Source organism: Nanorana parkeri, unplaced genomic scaffold, assembly GCF_000935625.1.
Source record: "Nanorana parkeri isolate BGI_ZX_2015 unplaced genomic scaffold, ASM93562v1 scaffold667, whole genome shotgun sequence".
In the NCBI taxonomy this organism is placed as follows: domain Eukaryota; kingdom Metazoa; phylum Chordata; class Amphibia; order Anura; family Dicroglossidae; genus Nanorana; species Nanorana parkeri.
Genome location: NW_017306935.1, coordinates 10605 through 23621, shown reverse-complemented (window position 1 = coordinate 23621; position 13017 = coordinate 10605).

Here is a 13017-nt window from a genome sequence, read left to right as displayed (position 1 = left end):
CCTTGGCATAATTGGGAAAATAATGCCCTGGTGTCTCTGGGAGGTATAATACACTGGTGTCAGTGGAAAGAGGAATGCCCTGGCCTCATTGGGAAGAAGAATGCCCTGTTGTCAGTGGGAGGAAGAACATCCTATTGTCCGTAGTGGAAGTCTGCTTTTATGTCAGTGGTCAGTGGGAGGAATAAAATGCCCTGGCATCAGTGTCAGTGGGTAAAAACAAACACCCTGGCTTCAGTGACAATGGGAGAATAAAATACCCTGGCATCAGGATCAGGGCAATAAAAAAATAAAATACCCCGGTGTTAGTGAAAAAAAGAAAATGTCCTGGTGTTGGTATCAATGGGAAGAATAAAATGCCCCGGTGTCGATGTTCATGGGAGAAAAACATAACTGTTTTTGGGAAAAAATACCCTGGCATCTGTGTCAGTGAAAGATAAAAATAACCTGGGGTTGGTGTGGGAAAAAAAACCAGTGTCAATGGGAGAAAAAAACCCTCTGGCATCGGGGTCAATGTGAGTAAAGAATGCCTCAACCCAGATGGTCAATGTGAGGAAACATGCCCCGTTGTCAGGAGTCAGTGGGAAGAAAAATTTGTTTCAGAACCTGGAACCAGAACTAGGCGCAGTCCTGTGACACTCTTAGATTATAATCAAATATTGGGACAGGCTTGTGGTGGGATCCAGTATGGCTCGGGAGTGTGGGGTCTGTGTACTGGTGGAATTTCATATTAAACCCATTTTTCCATTTTTTTTTTTGTGGAAAGTTCATCTGCAGCCTGGCAGCGATCAGTAATATTGTAGCTAAGTACTGTATATCCTATGGTCAGAGTACTAGAGGAGGAGAGAAGGTATAGAAAAGGGTAAGTGCACTTAAGGGTGAACCTCTAAACATTAGAATGCTCTATGCAAGCGAGATGAAGTGCAATTAAGTTAGAATTCTAATGATGCATATCTAGGTGTAGTAGCTTGTAGCAGTAGTAGCATGTCACAAACTTTTGTATTAGGCCACTCAGAAATGATGATGTCATCATGTACCCGGTGTCATTTTACATGAAAATTATGAGGATATGTCCAACTCCTGGTGACCCTTGGTCCATGAATTTGTCTCCTAATGTCACAGCGGTGTCACTGGAACACAAAGAGAGAGGAAATATCTTCAGTGGATTCATCTTCGGTGGAGTCACAGAAACAAAAGCATGTTAGCCGAGTCCCTTCCGTACTTTTTGGCAAACTTTTGGCTAAGCTGAACCTTAGTATGCATGTCAGGTCAGTTTCTTAGAATATGGCAAATAGATTTATTTTATAAAAACCATCTCAAATAAAACACATATCTGAGTTGCCTCATAGCAGTTTGATTCTTCTGTTTGTTTTCCCAGTGCAGTTTTAGAACATATGGAATTTCTGATTGCAGTAGTAAAGTCAAAGAGCTGAACATTATTTTTAGCATCATGTCTGGGAATATGCCCTTTGTCAAGTTTCCTTTCCAGCTCCCCATGTTATGAAAGACTGCCCAAAGGGATATATTTCACACCCCACTGTTGCCAATGTCCACACCATTGTCCATCATATCAATTATGAGTTTCCATGCAGTACTTATGTGCAATTTCTACTGATCAATTCCAAAGATTTTCTTTTTATTATTCTTTGTGACAATCTCTGATTGAGGGGTTTATTTATCAAACTTTTCTCCTTACACAACGTTTACCCAAGATGCACACATTTTTCTAAATGAATCTTATGTGGAAAATATGTGAATCGTGGGTGAAAATATTGATAAATAGACCCCTTTATTTTACTTTGTGACTGTAACCTGATCTTTCTTGATTCCATGGCTAAGCTACCCCAACGTCTGTCCATTGAGACTGTCTCAGTAACTGATTGCCTCAGTTTGAACCACGCAGAAGATACAGCAAGCAGCAGCTTTTTATAAGTGCTCTGTTCCAAACAGCACAGATATAAAATGAAGCATTTTTAACATTGGTACATAACTCTGCATGTAGTATAGGCACGGTTTCTAGGTGTTAAAAAGCGACGAAATACAAAAATATGAAAAAGCAAAAAGAGTTTGTTCAGGATATAGAGGAAAACATTTCAGCCCAATGAGATTGTTATGAATTAGATAGGTACTGATCGGTACTGAAATGTCTCCGTATCTATGTTATTTAAGCCCTACATACGATGGGCGTCAGAAAACAGGGGTCTTCGAAGATTATAAATTCTACCACATCATAAAGAGATCAACATTGTCACATGACCTTTCTCTAGAACTAAAACACACAGAGCGTAAGGCATGACATGAAAACTCAGGATTCCATCTCATTAAAAGACTCACACTCCAAACAAAACATCTGATTCTGCCAACATTTTGCTGGAAAACAATGTTGATGCTATAAACATGCTGTAGATAGGATTTTGGGAAATATTGCTGTTTTTTAATTGTACAATGACACACTGAGCCAAAATGAAAAAGCTATTAAGATACTTTAGAAATAGGACCCAAATAGATGGGAAACCGCAACTAAATAAGGGCTGCTGAACTTCTACCCCTGTTGTTTTGAGTAACCCAGGGCCTGATTATGTCATCATTTTCTCAGTAAATACTATACATACCAAAGTATCTTAAGTTAACTACTTATGCATCACTAATAAAATAAATATGTTATAGGAGCATAGGTTATGTACTGGAAGAGTTTAATTATGTATCATTAAAGTGACACTAAACTCAGCAGTTCAATCTTACAAATACATTCAATGACCCTAACTATTAAGAATACTGAACCTTATTTGTGTATCACTCGGCTGTAGATCCTCAAATCATCTCTAAATTGGTGCTGACACTGTGCTTACTTCTGTAGGGTGGCTACTTTTGTTCCCCATGGTCCCTGTGTGTGTTGTAAAGTATCCACTGCTCCAAGCTCACTCCCATGATGGACTACAATCTCAATACAAATTAGTACATTAAATGTGAGATTGTAATCCATTACGTGAGCAAGTTTGGAGGGGTGGCTACTTTACAACACACACAGGGACCATGGGGAACAAAAGTAACCACCCTCCAGAAGGAAGGACAGTGTCGGCATGAATTCAGAGATGATTTGAGGATCTACAGCTGAGTGATACACAAAGAAGGTACAGTACTGTTAATAGTAAAGGTACTTTTTAAGATTTAATTCCTGAGTTTATTGTCACTTTAACTGGATGGGTTAAAGTATCACTAAGAGTTTTATGAGGTGTAACATATGAAATGTGTTGTATTGGCTGAACTGGATGAATAATTAGCTCAGAATGGATAGATCTTCCTGACAGACCTCTGATTGCTGTTTCCTGGATGTTGCGAGGACCTTGTGAACTCAAAATAGCTCAACAGGTTCCCAAGAATTCAGAGGATGATCCAATTCAGCAGTGACCACAAACATACTGACTTCACAGTTTTGGTATGAATTTGATCGATTGTTCCTTCAGTATGTGTACATTTGGACGACATTCTACAACAACGCTGAGCGCAATTCATTTGAACTGCATGTTAGGGACGGTGATGTCTCTTTCAGCTTGTCAAACCCACAATATATATAATTTTGTTCCCACCAAAACAATTGTTCTTGAGCCAGTTCATTGGAGCTCATCGGGTGCAGTGAAGGGATCCCAATATATACAGTTACAAATCAGTACACACAGCAGCTACACCGGAGTAGTGAATATTTTAGTTTATTTACAGTCCATAAGGCATTTTGGGGGGTTTCCCTTTAACACTCGAATATAAGCAACACTCCTAAATCATTGTGATGTAACACTAAGAAATAAGGTAAATACAAATGTTCATTATTCTGGTAATCTCTAGTGCTTATTGTGTAAAATCAAACAAACCCATGAGCCACTTTTTAGCACATACAGGAACAAATGGAAAGGCAGACTTGATGCCTGGCCAAAGATTCAGAAAGGGCTTGTGAACTTGGTGTGTTCTATCTATAGGGGCAATCTTTAATTTACAGTTTGCATGGTGTTACTGAAATTCATTTGCCACAGGACATATTTTATGAGACGACACCTGAGCTGAAAAGCTTTCCAGAATCTGGGAAACAAACTTAGAGTGAGCACATGAATGTCATTGCGGGAAGTAAGAAAGCGACAAAGCAGGAAACAGCAAAACAAAGACAGACATTAAACTGAGTCATCAGGCACAATATGCTATCATCATATAGCTACAGGACACAGTAAGAGATGGTAAATGTATATTAGGGAACAGTAGAGGTAAACTGAGAGAGGATGAAATAAAGACTCAGGCTACACACAGAGACTACAGAGGGTCAGGGCTGAGACTAGAAGGCATGGACAACCGAGAGCAAAGGGAGATCTAAGGACAATGTGAGACCACAGCCACGGCAATGGAACACAGAACAAGACTAAAAGCAGGACTAGAATTAGCCAAAAAAGCAAAAGCCCAAAAACAGGATTTCTCATGAGTGGCACATTGTGGATGTAGAGAAACAAAGACTAAGGTCAGATGTAAAATAGGGACTAAGCAAAGGCAGTGAAAGGTACAGACAAAACCTATAGTACAGAAGAAAGAAAACAGACATAAAAAGGCTCTATACATATGAATATTTCCAGTGGGATTTATGCTTTATTCATCAATTATCATCATTACCTTCAAGCTCATTGCATTCTTTGGCTCATACACATATTGTTCAAACCAACTTTTTGACTTTTTGTTTTGTTTCTGGGCTAATGTTGTAGAAACAAACATTGTTTCCAGCAATGATGACATTGAATACGGATGAATGTCCATCTTTGAAGCCCTCAAAACATCTAAAAGAGGAAATCAGGGAAAGCGTTATAATCCACCTGGGAATTGTTTATTCATTGAAAAAACACAATAAACATTTAATACGTAAAAAAAATAATCCACCTGGGAGACTTTTGCAATAAACAACATCATTGAAAGTAAAGGAAATGGTATCTTTGTTATTAAACAAGATACTTAAAGTTACTCCAAGAGTCTTAAAGCTACTCTATATATCAATATAAAAAATTTCACCAGCACGACCCAGATCCAGATGTCCGTGCAAATCCATTTATTGATGCTAATGAATACTCAGAGTAACATCAAGCGCTTTCGGGGCCACGTAGGGTCCCCTTCATCAGGCTCAGAGTAAACTTATACAAAGCATAAACTTATATTGCTTTGTATAAGTTTACTCTGAGCCTGATGAAGGGGACCCTACGTGGCCCCGAAAGCGCTTGATGTTACTCTGAGTATTCATTAGCATCAATAAATGGATTTGCACTGACATATGGATCTGTGTCGTGCTGGAGTGCTGGTGACATTTTCTATATTGCTATATTGAGGACGGCGCCATCCGTGGTCATTGCGAGCACCCGCAATCATTGATGGGAATTCCGGTAAGGTGTGCTACAGGCTTTGGGACAGTTAAAGCTACTCCAGGTACATATACAATCCCATTTAATCTAGTTGTGGGTTAATTACCAAAAATAATAAAGCTGGAAAAGGTACCAGAATTCCTCTTAATATCAGTGTCCTGTAATACCTTCCACAACAGCATTCAGACTGGGATAGGGGAGGACAGCATTGTTAGCCAAACGAGCTGCATTGCACAATGCTGACAATGAACATGCTGATAGTACAGGTGATCTGAGTGATCAGATCATCAGTGTACTGCTGCTCCTTCATTACCCAATCACAGGCCCAGACAGGAACTAAATTGAGCTTTATTAATCAGCTGCAGAACCATCTGCTGAAAGGTCTCAATGAGTGCCTGCATAACAAGACCGGCTCCATGGAATTACAAATCCTTTGGCAAGTAAAGCATTTTCCATATATGCATTTAAAATGGTTATTTATCAATTTGCCTGGAGTAAAGCTTTAATTTGAATCAAAGTGAGAAGTAAGAATGACAATATCACAGACAAAACTAATCCTATTTGGACCTTCACTGGCATAAGTCCAGGTTTTGAATGTTGTGTCCGGGTTTCATGGCAGCAGAAACCCAGACACAAGATGTCAGGCGAACAGGGGCAACCAAAATTAATAGGGGCTACTGGCCCCACCACAGAAAATAGTCTCGAATGTGATTTTAAATATGTATGGGTGGCGCTATTTACATATGAATAAGCCCTCTCCCTCTCCAAAAAAAAGTTCTGTGCATTGCTAGAGTGTTCGGGTTTTGATGGAGGAAAAGGTGGCAACCCTATTTGGGAGCGCAAAGCTTATAGTCATTAGACACAGTTTTTTCTATCATAATATGTATGACTATGGAGGAGGAGAACACATTGTTAGTTCTGTAATATAACATAAAATACTTGGGAAAAGCAATACAAGAATATCATCGTTTGATGTTATAAAATATCTAGTTGGATAATTACATATTGTATGACAGCTGAAGATCTGCAGACTTCCTGACTACACTATATAGATAAAATTCATGTTTGGATCACTGCCGTCTGATGTGTCTCACAAAGGTAAATACTACCATCTATGTCCTGTAATAAAGTATTCTGACAGTGCATTGTGGGTATGTTTACATTTCAATTATCAAGGGAAATAATATCATTGCTTTTCTTTCCGCTTTCCGATCACAAAGTTATGACATATGAACCTTGGATGTTGAACTGTAAGTAAAAAGTACAAACTGGCATCATGGGCTAAAATCAAACCGAAGCAAATACTCCATCTTGGGGAAAGTTCATTCTCTAGCTTGCAGTTTTATTACCTAAATATGATTAAAAAAAAGTGTGGAGATACCAACCAGAAGAGTTTTATAGATAGGCACGATGGTCAGAATAATTCTCTTAAAGTGACATTAAAGGCTCCTATTCCCCCTCATGCTTATTTAAGTACTTACCTTTTATGATGCCTTTTATTCCAAAAATCCTCTTCCTTCTCATTTACAACAATCCCTCCAGTGCTGGTGCCACTCTCTGATCCAGCGCAGACTACTCTTTCTTTTTGTCCCAAGGAGTCTGTCCTGCATGCACGCTCACAGCTGCGTGCATTGACTTACACAGTGTCTCGCCTCCTCTCCCCGCCAGTGATATCGAGTGTGCATCCGCCCGCACACATCATCCTCCTGCACGGCTGTTCGGGGAAGCTGAGTTCTGCAGACAGAGGTAAGTTATTGTCTATTTGAATTTTTTTTTAAAATGTTGTGGCATATACAGTATTTACTTCTTGCTCGCAGTAGATATATGTAAAAGAAAAAAACACAAGACTTTAATACCACTTTAAAGAAGAACTCCAGGCAAATGTTTTCTTAACGAGTTGTTTGTTTTTGTCTAGGTGCAAAAATAACAAAGAAATACTCACCTGGACCTTGGAGCCGCCTGAATGTACAGCGCTCCCTCCAGCCTGTCTCCTCCTCCGTTGCAGCAATGATATTACCCTTGGCATCCTCATGTCCTATACACTGTGTATAGAACACGATGACTCAGGGACCTTAGAATGATCACAGCAGCGGAGGAGGAGAGAGAGACCAATTTAACAGGCAGTCAGCTCTGAGGATCAGGTGAGTATAACTTTGTTATTTTAGCACCTAGACATAAACGAACACTTAACCCTTGCTGTGCAGGGGCATCATTACTGCAAGGGTTAAAAAAAGAAGAAGATAGCTTTAAAAGATGTTGTTAACGCCTCACTCTAGACAGAAATGTGTTCGCTACCATCCACCCTCCAACCCTCCTCTGACCTATCCTGCCAGGTGTTTCGTTTTTCTTATTCGAAGTAAATTATACTCACTTGAGTCCCCCCATCCAGGTTGCTTCTGTTTCAGTCAGCTAATCCAGCACTGCACAACCCTCGCCGGCCTTTACCTTTGAAAGCCCTCCAGCTGATGTCAGTAGTCTTCTGGATCCTGGGAGGACTCCACGAGTGGACAGCCAATGGGATTGTCCACATCAAGCAGGCAGTGATGTGGACACCCAGAAGAAGGAACTCAGCAGGAAGTAGACAGAGAAGGGAAGGACCCAGTGCTGGATGATTGCGTGACCGTAGCATACAGTAAGAGGTTCGAGATCAGTGGAAATCATGCTGAAGAGGGTTAGTGCGGTATTACAGCCTTGGCACTAGCACAGTAAGGAGATGGCATGTGACATAAAGGATAGCCCGTGGCTGTTGTTGTTGTTGTTGTGGCTGTTGTTGTAAAACAGTGCAGGAACACTGACACTTACTTGAAATCCTATATAAACAGTATCCAAATTTGCAACAAATGTTTTTGGCAGCAAAATTATGCTTTCCACAAAGGAAGCAAGTGTTCCTTATTTCCTAGATTTTATTTCTGCTGCTTCTACGCATATTTTTGGCTGAAGGGGAGTAGTGGGGGTGGGGGTTGGGGGTATGGGCACCTATAATCACCACTATACTTTCAAATAATGTTGCAGTTTCATGGCTGCAATCCTGCAAGACAATGTGATCTCATCCCAAAACCTGCTTAGAAAAAGTCTAATTCGAACTTGCCCTATGTGGCAGAAACTGGCAAAACGGGAACAAGTATTTTATAAAAAAAGGTGACAGTGGGGTCTATTTTTAAACAATGCTCAGGACCCTTCACCCTGCGCATATATCAGTATTTATTTATTATGCTCCATAGCTCCATCTAGTGACCATAATGTAATATTACAACACATTACATTCAAACTGGGGAAAAAATATTAAGAATATTTATTTTTGACATTATTTATCCAAAAATTAAGGTCACAGATATTCGCACGGCTAAGGGACCTATGAATTCTTTATAAAAAGATCTGTGTGTAGCTAAAGCAGGAGCTAGAACTGAATAGATTGGGCCAACGTATACACTTGTATGAAGAAGTGAGTTTTAGAAGATTTGAATACCGTATATACTCGAGTATAAGCCGTCCCGAATATAAGCCGAGGTACCTAATTTTACCACAAAAAAAATGGGAAAAAGTATTTACGAATGCTGAATGACATGAAGAAGAGAATTCTGCCAAAGATGATGAACATTGTATCTCTAATAGTACATAGAGTGCAAAAGTTAATGACACAAGCTAATGCGCAATGAACAAGAGGAAGGAAGGAATGTCAAAGTTTAATAACGTCACTCCTAAATTAATTAAAAGGAAGGAACTGTATTCCAGAGAAAATGTGTTTGCTATAACCAAGCAACTCCATTTTTCCAAAGACAATATCTGATATATGCTGCATTTTTATTATATGTTTTTGAAAGTGATAGAGTTACATTTGGTTAGAAAATCAATATGCTTGTGCTGGCAGTTCATACCATGTATTGAAAAGCTGTCCACGTATTACTAGCTCAGATACGATGCAAGAAGCTGTTCACAACTGTGACACTACATTGCCTCCTACTGGTTTAAATTGCATTTCAAGTACTGTGTACAGTTATGTTTTCTAAATGTATTTAATTCATAGTTAAATGAGTCCCCGAGTCCCAGCACATACTATCCTGTTATAACATCAGCCTTGTAATAGGGATATATACAAGAGTTGTTATTGATAATGTAATCAAAGCTTACTGGAAAAAAATCCCTTTTACATAGTGAGTGCTGCCTTCCGTCTGCCCATCACTTTCACCTACTTCCTGGATTCCCAGTGTGCTTTGCGCCTCTTTCTCTGCTGCTTGATATGATACAATCTCAATTTCTCAAGACTACGTATCCCATTATGCATTGTTTCCAGCAAGCAATGATATTGTTACATTGTTCAGACACTGACTTGTAGTTTAGAAGGCAGGCTATGTAACAGTTGTGACACAAAGAAGTTCATATTCACAAAGCTGAATAAAATTAATTTAGTGCATTGAGGCAGTCCATTCTATGGGCATCTTCAATAAGTAAGTTCACAAACTTCTAGATGGATATGGTTATTAGGAGAGGGATAGAACTTATGGAAATTCAATATAGAAATACAGATTTAATTTTAGTTTTTGACCAAGGATACCCTTTAATATGGTTTAAAGCATATCTAAAACCAAAAGCAAATATTTAATATATTGCAACTTAGATGTGGTGGATGCGTTAGTTTGCTTTTTTCCCCTTCATTTTTACCTGGTGATCTGGCCAGTAAGTCCCAAATTTTTCATCTTCCTTTACCGGCCAAGCTGTCCAGAAAAAGTAGTACATAGAGGGTTGAGGCACACTATATACCCCTGACAGTGGTTAACTTTATTTATTTACAACCTTTATCCCCCCCCCAAAAAAACTATAGCTGCTTAAAAAGTATTACTTGGAGTTCAGAGTTAATTTGTTGGTCAAGTCCATTTACTCTGAAAGTGTATCTAACACTACTCTCACTACAGGGTGACAACGCTGCTATCAATGGGTTGCTGCATTGCTCCTCCATAGAGGGGAGGCACTGCAGAAGAGGAAGTGTGCTACTGGCCAGATCACCAGGTACAAATAAAGGAAGAAAAGCTTAAAAAGAAAACTAATGCGGCCACCACATTTAGGGATTGGTAAGCTGCAGTATTGTCATTTTTGCTTTGGGGTTTAGATATGCTGAAAGGTATCCATCGGATTCCTGGGGCTGGATTCACAGTTGGATAGTTGTAGTCACTGTGCCTTTACAAAGCAATGACAGGTTGACAGCAGCCACAGCTGTCTGTTGGTGTTTGGATGTAATTGTATACAGAACGATTACCTGTGGTTAGGGCCAGTGATCGCCCCTAGACGCAAGCTGGGAGATCATCTGTCCCTAACTACAAGTAATCTCTCCATTAGCAGTTGCATCTAAACACCAGCAGGCCACTGCGGCTCCTGTCAGACTGTCACTGCATTGTACAGGATCACCAGCCACAACTATCCACATTTTTTTAAAAAAGGTACAACATCAATTAAAAGAGCACAACATAAAGTATCTACAGCTAACAAATGGCAAGCTACAATGTATTACAGGAAGATAGTGAAGATGGTGAAGATACATGAAAAGGTGCAATCTGACAATAAACTGTAGATTGACCTATATTTAGAAGGAAGGAGCCAATAGATTTATAACACCTGCAACATTTTTTCATGGAGAAACTCAGCTGTAAGGTACTAATGATCTAACATGTTAGTGATTTCTAGGCAGTGCAGATAGTTCACAATGAGATCTTGTGAGCCTAGACCTCGTCTGCTTCAGTTTTGATAGGGAGGAACTGTATCTCTTCTTAGGATTCTCTACCATTACTTCATATAGTTATGCAAGGAAAGCTAAGGGGTTCACAGAACAATGGGAGTGAGGTTTATAGTGAAAACATTGTTTGAAAATATCTCTAAATTAATGTACACTGGCTCTAGTTCTGAGGATGTTAGGGTTCATCAAGGCATTTGACAGGGCTGCCCACTGTCTCCTATTCTCTTCAAATTAGCAACTGAACTCCGTGCCATGCTCATTAGGGACCATTGAAATATTCGGTGTGGAGTTAGTTGGTCTTCTTTTAACATCCCGACATCCCGTCCATCCTTTTTCCAATTCATATAGCAATTCTCAACTATTCTGGTATTAAGCATCAATCTAAATTAATTGTACTGAACATCGTACTACCCCCTTCCTCCTCCCACCTCCTCCATTCCCGACACAGTACACCCACTACAACTTAAGGGAGTTGTAAAGTCCTAGTATATACTATCCTGTTATAACATCAGCATTGTAATAGGAATACATACCAGAGTTGTTTTTCATAATGCAATCAAAGCTTACATGAAAAAATCCCTTTTATGTAGTGAGTGCTGCCTTCCATCTGCTATCAATTTCATCAATTGCCAATTGCCAGGATTCCCAGTGTGCTTTGCCTCTATTTTTCTGCTGCTTGATGTGATACAATCTCGATTTTTCTAGACAGCATATGCCATCATGCATTATTTCCAGCAAGCAATGTTAAGGGTTACATTTGTTCCTATGATCAGCTGGTATCCTATCCACCTATGCCCATAAGCTCCCAAATTACATGACTATATTTGTGGCTAGCACCATTCATTCTTAAACACAATTTAGCTCATAGATCCACATTGCCAGCACTACTCTACACTATGTGTTATAACCTATAACCATTTCCAGAGTTATGTGCTTGTCCCATCTCCTGCAATACTTGTGCACCTGGATTGTACCATACTACCTTTTTTGCTGTACCTACCTTGAAAACAAAACCTTTGAAATGGAAATGATCTTCGAGTTAAAAAGTTTTGGTACTGGTCAGCGTTATACCATAATGTGTAAACCTTTAAATGTAACCAGTTTTGATTTAAAAAAACCCCATCTGGGTAAGTTATATATGTTGGAATATGCCACGGACATGCAGTCTGGGGAAGCAGGTGAGAAAGAGCCTCCCCTGCCATTATGAAAGAAAACAGCTTTTTCTCCACTTAGACCTGCTTCTAACAGGTTACACAGCAGGGAAAGCCTCCCCACTGTATAACCTGTCTTGGATGGTGCGCCCGCCTGTTCATTACAGGCGGCTCTTCATCTGGCTTTGACGGCTATGTTGTTACACAGCAGCAGGCTTCCTCACTGGTGTGTAACCTAACACAGTGAGGCCAGAGCTACAACAAGCATAAGACATGGAGTCAGAGGCTTGAGCTCTGTGGATGGTTTGGACCGATGGCAAAGCACCATTGGTCCAAGCCGTCCAATCAAAAAAAAAAAAAAAAACACTGTTTTTTTTTTTCTTAACCCTCTATTTGCCACTTTCGCTGGACAGCTTGGTCTTCTCATATGCATAGAGTTTAATATTTATATATACATACATATTAAATGTGTACCTCGACAGCTTGATCTTTAAATGGAAACTGACCTACTGGCCCGATCACCAGGTGAAACCCCCCCCTAAAATAGGAAAATAATGCTGCCACCACATAGGCCAGCACCACGTAAGCTACAATATATATATTATTTTATACCATGAAAACATTCATGACCTGCAGACCGTTCAAAGACAGGCAGTCCCAATGCAGCACCAAGTTCCTTTTCATGCTTTGACTTATTTCTTGACCAAAGCAGATTCTCCCTTCCAATCCTTAGACCCACTAGGCCTCTAATCATAAACTCATT